Source organism: Saccostrea cucullata, unplaced genomic scaffold (assembly GCF_032062105.1).
Source record: "Saccostrea cucullata isolate Sc308-1 unplaced genomic scaffold, CSIRO_AGI_Scuc_v1 ctg345, whole genome shotgun sequence".
NCBI classification, from domain to species: Eukaryota; Metazoa; Mollusca; class Bivalvia; order Ostreida; family Ostreidae; genus Saccostrea; species Saccostrea cuccullata.
In genome coordinates, this window is record NW_026923192.1 from 208,092 (window position 1) to 215,148 (window position 7,057).

General features: G+C 31.3%; 1 long non-coding RNA gene across 1 annotated transcript; it reads left to right on the forward strand.

The window, feature by feature from the left end:
* The first annotated feature begins 776 nt into the window (after positions 1-776).
* On the forward strand, positions 777-5,833 carry LOC134263401 (uncharacterized). Its single transcript, XR_009991254.1, has 3 exons — positions 777-906; positions 5,175-5,283; positions 5,425-5,833. It is a non-coding gene; the product is annotated as an uncharacterized LOC134263401 (long non-coding RNA).
* Positions 5,834-7,057: the final 1,224 nt, after the last annotated feature.

Below are 7,057 nucleotides of genomic sequence, written 5' to 3' on the forward strand. Positions count from 1 at the left end.
TCGAGAATTTTGGTAAAATTTGACTTAAAATAAATTATTTTGGACATCCTTTAATAAATGATACAAAAATGTGCATGTGGTAGATTGTGTTGTAATTTTTCTTTCTGTCTTTAGATGTGTATAAACTAACTTTTTAGCGCTGCATATTAAATTATTTCATTTTTTTTTTGTACATTAATTTTCTTAGCTACGTGCATGAAATATGAAAACAACCAACAGTAACAAAGCTCAAAGTCCATTGGAGCAATTGAAGCTACACAAATTGGGAACAGAAAATCCAAAATCATCGGTTAGGAATGAATGGCTCGATTAATTAGCTTTCATTATGAATAAAGATTATAGCGTGAAAAGGTCACATTTTTATTAGCATACATTATAATATAATTCACAAATAATTACAAAAAGTATTGCATTTGACTCAATCGTGTTTATTTTGGAAAATTGGACATGCTTTCAATTTTAAAATAGAGATGAGCAAGGAGCAATACAGGATATATCAATGTTAAAAAAACACACAGAAATCTATATAATCATTACATTAAATAAAACACAAAATAATGTTGTTTTGTTTAAAAAAAAATTACTGTAAAATCTTATTGTTACGGGTCATTTTGAAATTCATACACTCAAAAGTCTTACATGCTAAATCAGTCACTCTCCAATAGATAAGTTCGTTAGGTAACATTTTAATGCATTAAGAACGACTTCTGTCTGTAACAGCTTTCTTGTTTACATTTCCCGGCGTTTCGCTTGGTTAATTTATGAACGTTTGCTATTTTGGTATAAATATCCAACACCTGAATTTTAATTAAGACAGTGTTGTAACTTCACAAGGATTGATGAATTACACATCTGTTAATCCTACGCTACTGCTTGATTTGGATATACTCTCCTAGTTTTTCCATGGTAAGAAATTTATGTAGCTACAATGTGTTGATGGTTAATTTGAAAAGATTCAATCTGTTGTCCATTCATTTTTAAGTTTTAGATTGGTTTTTGTACCTGTAAATTGAAGAAATCTTAACTATTGTAGAGAAAGTTGCATTTCGAATCAAAAGACGTATTAGGTTCAGAGTGATAGAGTGATTGATAGTTTTCGATATGTCGATATGGTTGAAAAGTACTAACCATACTTTGATTAGATAAGTAAAGTACAAATACAATGGTCATATTGAGCATTTTGCCTTAAGCTGCAAGTGCATATTCATCAAATCTTGAAACAATTATGTAGTTGATGAATTATATGGAAATAACGCAAGTTTAGAAGTCCAATAAACAATACAAACTTTGGAGCAGAGCATACACAGGCCTCAAAAGCATCAGAGATGGGATCAGGTGCCATGGATGAGTGAGCATTCACTGCCGACCGGTCACACCCGCTGTGTGCTCCTTGTCATGATCGGGAAATAACAGAAAAATCCGTCGACAATCCAGTGTGTAAATAATGGCCGAACAATTTGAATGAAAAAAGTCGGTCAGCATTTGACTTAATGATAGTGTGTTTTTGCTGATAATGTCATTGGATCGACCATGCAACTTACGAAATGATGACTTGAAACGAGACTGCTGATGTTCTTGTTTCATCAACCTGTTTGTCAATAACGAACCTGGTTTTAGAATTTGTACATACGTAGAGCATGATCTTGCGTATCGAAGAGATATAATCTCCGTATGCATGTGATGAAGGCATATTGCTGCATTCGTGTAAGTAAGGGAAGCTGACGATTGAAAAGTAAAAGTCATCACGTTTATCATAAAGCTTGGGTATAAGATTACCATTAACATCTCTTTCTAATAAAATACTAGTATCCAAGTATAAAACAGATGTTTCAGACTGTGTGGTTTCTTTTATTTCAAGCTCACGGGATATATCGTATCGGCATAAGAATGAAAATAACCATTGTTAATTGATAACACGTCGTCGATATATCTAAATGTCGAGTTCAAGGCCACTGTGAGCAAATGTTTTCTTCTTTTCATTTTTTACTATGGAAAAAAAATATGATACAAATGAGAAATATAACAAGAATTTACTAGTTTTGGCGAATGCACTGAAAAAAAATTGTTTTGTCATTATGAGGGAAGCATCAGTTGCTAGTTTCTATCTTCAGGTTCATTTCTGATAAAGATAATTTTAATTCAAAGATTTGCAGAATTTAAAGAAGAGTTAATTTTTCATTTCTAATCACCAGCTTCAAAAAGCTATTTATATTGGATTATTTGTTTTGATAGTAACAGCTGGTCTTAGTCATACATTTTACATTATTTTTTGATTTATAACCCTTTACTTTTAATGAATGCATATATGCACCTTGAGGCAAATTTGTGCAAATATGACTGAAATAAATTTGACTTTTCTGAAACAAAGCATGCTTATTACAAAGAGTTTGACATCAATATACCGAAGACTAGAAATTAGTTTTTACTAAAATGAACCCAATTCTAAAGTACGCAACTTTCCTTAATGTTTCGATTTCTCTTTTCAGACTTCCAATTTAATTGGAGAAACGTTAAAGTTTTTATACTTTTAAGGGGGAATTGTATTCCAAGAATAAAAACCAAATGCATTCCAATTATGTCACATAATCAGACCTTATGCCTCATCTGAAGCTTTTTATCTATATTTAATATATTTTTTAAAAAATGTTCTTTTAACACTAGGAGAACACCGTGCTTATTTAGACTAATGTCATAAAAACGATATCTTAATTTAATCAGCTTCCGAACACGGCTTAACTTAGTAGTGTTCTTTATTTTTGCTATATAGATTCTAAATGTTTTTTTGGAATGTTTAAAATTAGGTTTGTGAAATCAACATTTCATGACAGTAAATAAGCAATAAAGGCTTTATGCTACATTACATCAAGTTACCTCAATAAATCTATCCAAACATTTTTATTGCTGTTTTTAAAAAGGAAAATCGTATATATTACATTTTCATTAGTGTCTTTTAAGAAAATGATCATTTTCCTTTAGAATATTTCCAATAGCTGAATCAAAGTCCAATTAAATACAGAAATCTTGAAAAAGCATGACAAATTAAAGAGATTCGGAACAAATTAGAGTCATTTGTTGCCAACATTCATTGAATGGGAGCAGATATATCATATTTAAGGGCCCAATTATTTGGACACATTTTGAAAACAACTTCCCTGATTTAAACCATCAGAATAACCACTAAGGTTGTATATCAACTAGTTACGTCATTGAAAGAAGAGAGTTACTTTTTATTTAAACCGAATTACTTTCAACAGCAATTGTTGATATTTTTTTAAAATTAGATAATGAAATTATTTCGACAAAATGAATCAAAATCAGGATGATTGGAACTCTGGAAACTCCAGAGGTGTTATCAAATGCCAATGAGAAGAAAAAATTCCTGCACTAAGATCTTGCAAACTGTGTATCAATTAATTAAACAAAGTAATCTCTTGCCAAAATTAGCATGAAAATCAACGATTTATCGATACATGTGAATGATCTAGCAATAAGTTTTATTTGCAAAAAGGACATAATAAAGGTTATATAATGTTTGCTGCCTCGGGGATATACTATTGAAACACCTGTAACATTAACTTATCTGTCAGTAGCATTCCTTAGTTTTGAAAATGCTCCACACTAAACGGCTTAATATTGTGAAGGAAAGGGAATCAGAATTGATGAGTAGATGAAACTGGACTTTTTCTATGTAAAAAAGTGAAGTAGACAATGGAACTATTTTTCAATTAATTTTGCTGTTGGTTTACTATTTTCTTCATTTAACTATTCATCTGAACATAAAACTAATGTGGCAACCCAAGTTATGTCTTTTATTTCGAATTCATGGGAGTCAAGGTATGAATTAATATATAATTATTGTAATCTATTACTTTTTTAAAAATATTAATGTTGAATTGGAGACTTCAGATAGAGTTTTCTTCTTCTCGGGAAGAAGTTTTTGAGTATGTTCTGCTTCATAATGGTATGAAAACAGGTCGGTTAATAAGGGGTCACAATTACACTCATCGGAATTTCGACAAAAACCACAATATGATAATCATATGATAATACAGCATCTTTTTATACACAATGTTATTTGGACAATCATTATCTTAAAAAAATTTAAAGATATCAAATTTCTGAAAACGAAAATTTCCCATTCAGAATGTACTGTAGGCTTTTAAGATCAAAATATTTTGAAATCAACTTAAATTTTATTGCAAAAGGTAAAGCATAAGAAATGTCATATTTTATGGAAAGTTAGAGCAGCGCAAGATTTAAGAATTGATAGGTCTTCTACTTTTTAATTTTTATATCAGGGAAGTGATTCTAAAAACGATATACAGCTCGATGTATATGGGCACCTGTGGACTGCATATGTTACCACCCCTCCTTAATTTGTCAAGATTCAAGACGGAATGCAACATTAAATTCTTACTGCATATTAACCGCCATAAATTTAAAACTGATATGGAAATGAATGAAGATATGACATTTTAAACCTTTCTTGTTCCTCTTGTGGTTTGCAATTGAAAATATGAATTTTTATCTGACTCTAAATGCTCCTTTGGTTGGCGAAAACGTTAATTCTCTCTCTAAGTGTCTCCTGTCTGGTTCTCATAATTCAATCTTTTAGTCTTCAGTAAAAGGCATGTACTACTACATTCATTAATTTGTTATATTTAATGTTAAAAGGTGTGTGTTATACAGGCAAAAATTTCATAAATTATGTGAGGCGGATCTATGAAGTGCAATGATCTGAAAACACCAGATGAAAACTATAGTGTTCATGGAATAGCGCGATACCCCTGTTATAGCATCTTTAATAAATCTGACAGTGTTCAGCTATTTATTTGCATATTAACTAGAATACTTCACAGAAATTAAATAAAAAAGTCTACGAAAATAAATACTGCTTTGAAAAAGCATTTATCATATGAATGGCAATTACCATGGAAAAACATCAACGGTTGACGTCAAATGGACTGTTACACTGGTATTTGGCGTACAACAAACAGTGCACATTCTAAAAACATATACTTACCTCCTAATTGTCCTAACACATGCTGTATATCGATTTCATGAACTACTTTAAACAGTAGGTGAAATGTCCATATGAAAGGTTATGAACTATGAACTCAATAATCATGGTATATTAGCCAAATAATTAAAAAAAATATTATACTTTTTTACAGTAATAAAGGCAGTAGGGTTGACAGAGGGACGGACAAACAGACTCCGGGTTAACGGTAGGTGATTCTTTAGTATCTCTCTTCTCTGCAGAGGACACAACAGCACCAAAAAGTTAGCGAAACAATAAAATATTATTTCACGAAATGAAAAGAAACAGATTTTACAAACCTATCGAGAAAAAATGAGACAAGCAAATTTTTCCTCTCGATTTTTCATACTTGTCACAAGAATATACTAGTATGTATTTTTCAGGCAGTCGACAACATGAAGAGCGTGTGTAAAGTTCTAACCCCGTACAGAAGACGCCAGGGAATATATGTTTTCTTTCTTATAACAATTGTCATTTTCTTCACTCTGTTTTCTAAAGGTAAGTTGTTAAAAAAAATTACGGTAAATTTCTATCTTTTATATAATAAAATTCTTGGAAGACTTGGAAGACTTGGTCTCCAAAAACCACATACATGTAGATATTATCAGTCAGAAACTCGGGAATCTTTTTAATATCAACTTCAGAGTACCTCTGTGTACAACCAGATTGTTTTTAACAAAGTAATTTAACAAATAACCAATGACAAGGTACTGAGTATATAATTTTCCGAGATCCATTTTTATTGAAAAAGCAGCTGTCAATTATGCCAAAAAGCCTGGACTTTAATTTATCTTGGGGAATGGTTGTATATGAAGTTGAATAAGTCATAGGTTTTTAAGCTATTGGTTTTGGTAAAATTCTGTGATTTCAAATTTTCCAAAGTTCCTAAGAATTTTTAAGCATCCACATCTGATTTACACAACCCTTCGAATATATTGTTGCACAGTACTCCTTAAGTTTTAATTTCAAAACTGTTTAAATGTTAGTGAGGAATAAAGAAAGAGGCTTGGTAGAACATTTTCAGGAACCCGCTTTTTTGTTTGTAAGGGTTTATGGAGTTTCGGAATTCAATATAGATATGGTAATTTAAATCCATATAGTGGTTGTTTGCAATATTAGAAATATTGAAAACTGACATATGATTGTGAAGAATTTCCTCCTTGGAAAGGGAGCTATGGGTATAAGTTGGATTACCAACTGTAAAATTAAATCCTAGTTCCTTCAAAATACAATGCAAATACTCGTAATGAGCCTTACAAACAAAGACAGTGTTCTAAAATGCTTCGTCAATAGGTATGCCAAGAACGACATCCGATTTTATCGAAGAATTACTTCTCATGAAAGCCTTTTTTTAGTTTCCTGAAATGGATGTATAAGGTGAAAAAATTTACAATATGCTGTCCTTGACTTAAAAAAAATACTCGTGATTTTTAATTTTTCTTTAAGGTCTTTGCATTTATTGACAATGAACATTTACCCCCTTAAAAATGAACTACTAGTATGTGCATATAAGCTGGATATCCCAACGTAAAATGAAAACAAAGTTTTAAAATTCATAATTCCTAATTTTGCAAGTCCTATGGTCGACACAATGATATTGTCAGCAAGTAAAAACTAACTTAACTAGAATGCCAGAGTGACCTTCTCTGAACAATTGTTAGACCTTTTTTCACACTGAATTGTCTGCAATTTTATCCGTTTGCCTGATCATGACAAGTAACACACGGTGTCCATTTTATCTACATTTCATACAGCTGAAGTAATGAGCCTTACAAACAAAGACAATATTTATGTAAGTCATGTCTGATGGAACAATAACACAATGTTGATACATTCCTTCCACTTCTTCCAGGGGATGGTTATCCTCAATGGCACCTGATCCAATCTCTGATGTTTAAGAGGTCCGTGTTTGCTTTGTTATCTATTTGTACTGTTTGACTGGACATTTTTCGTTATTTTTACATTTAATTTCATTACTTCCGATATATCGAAAAGGGAAAGACGGGTTCATTCATT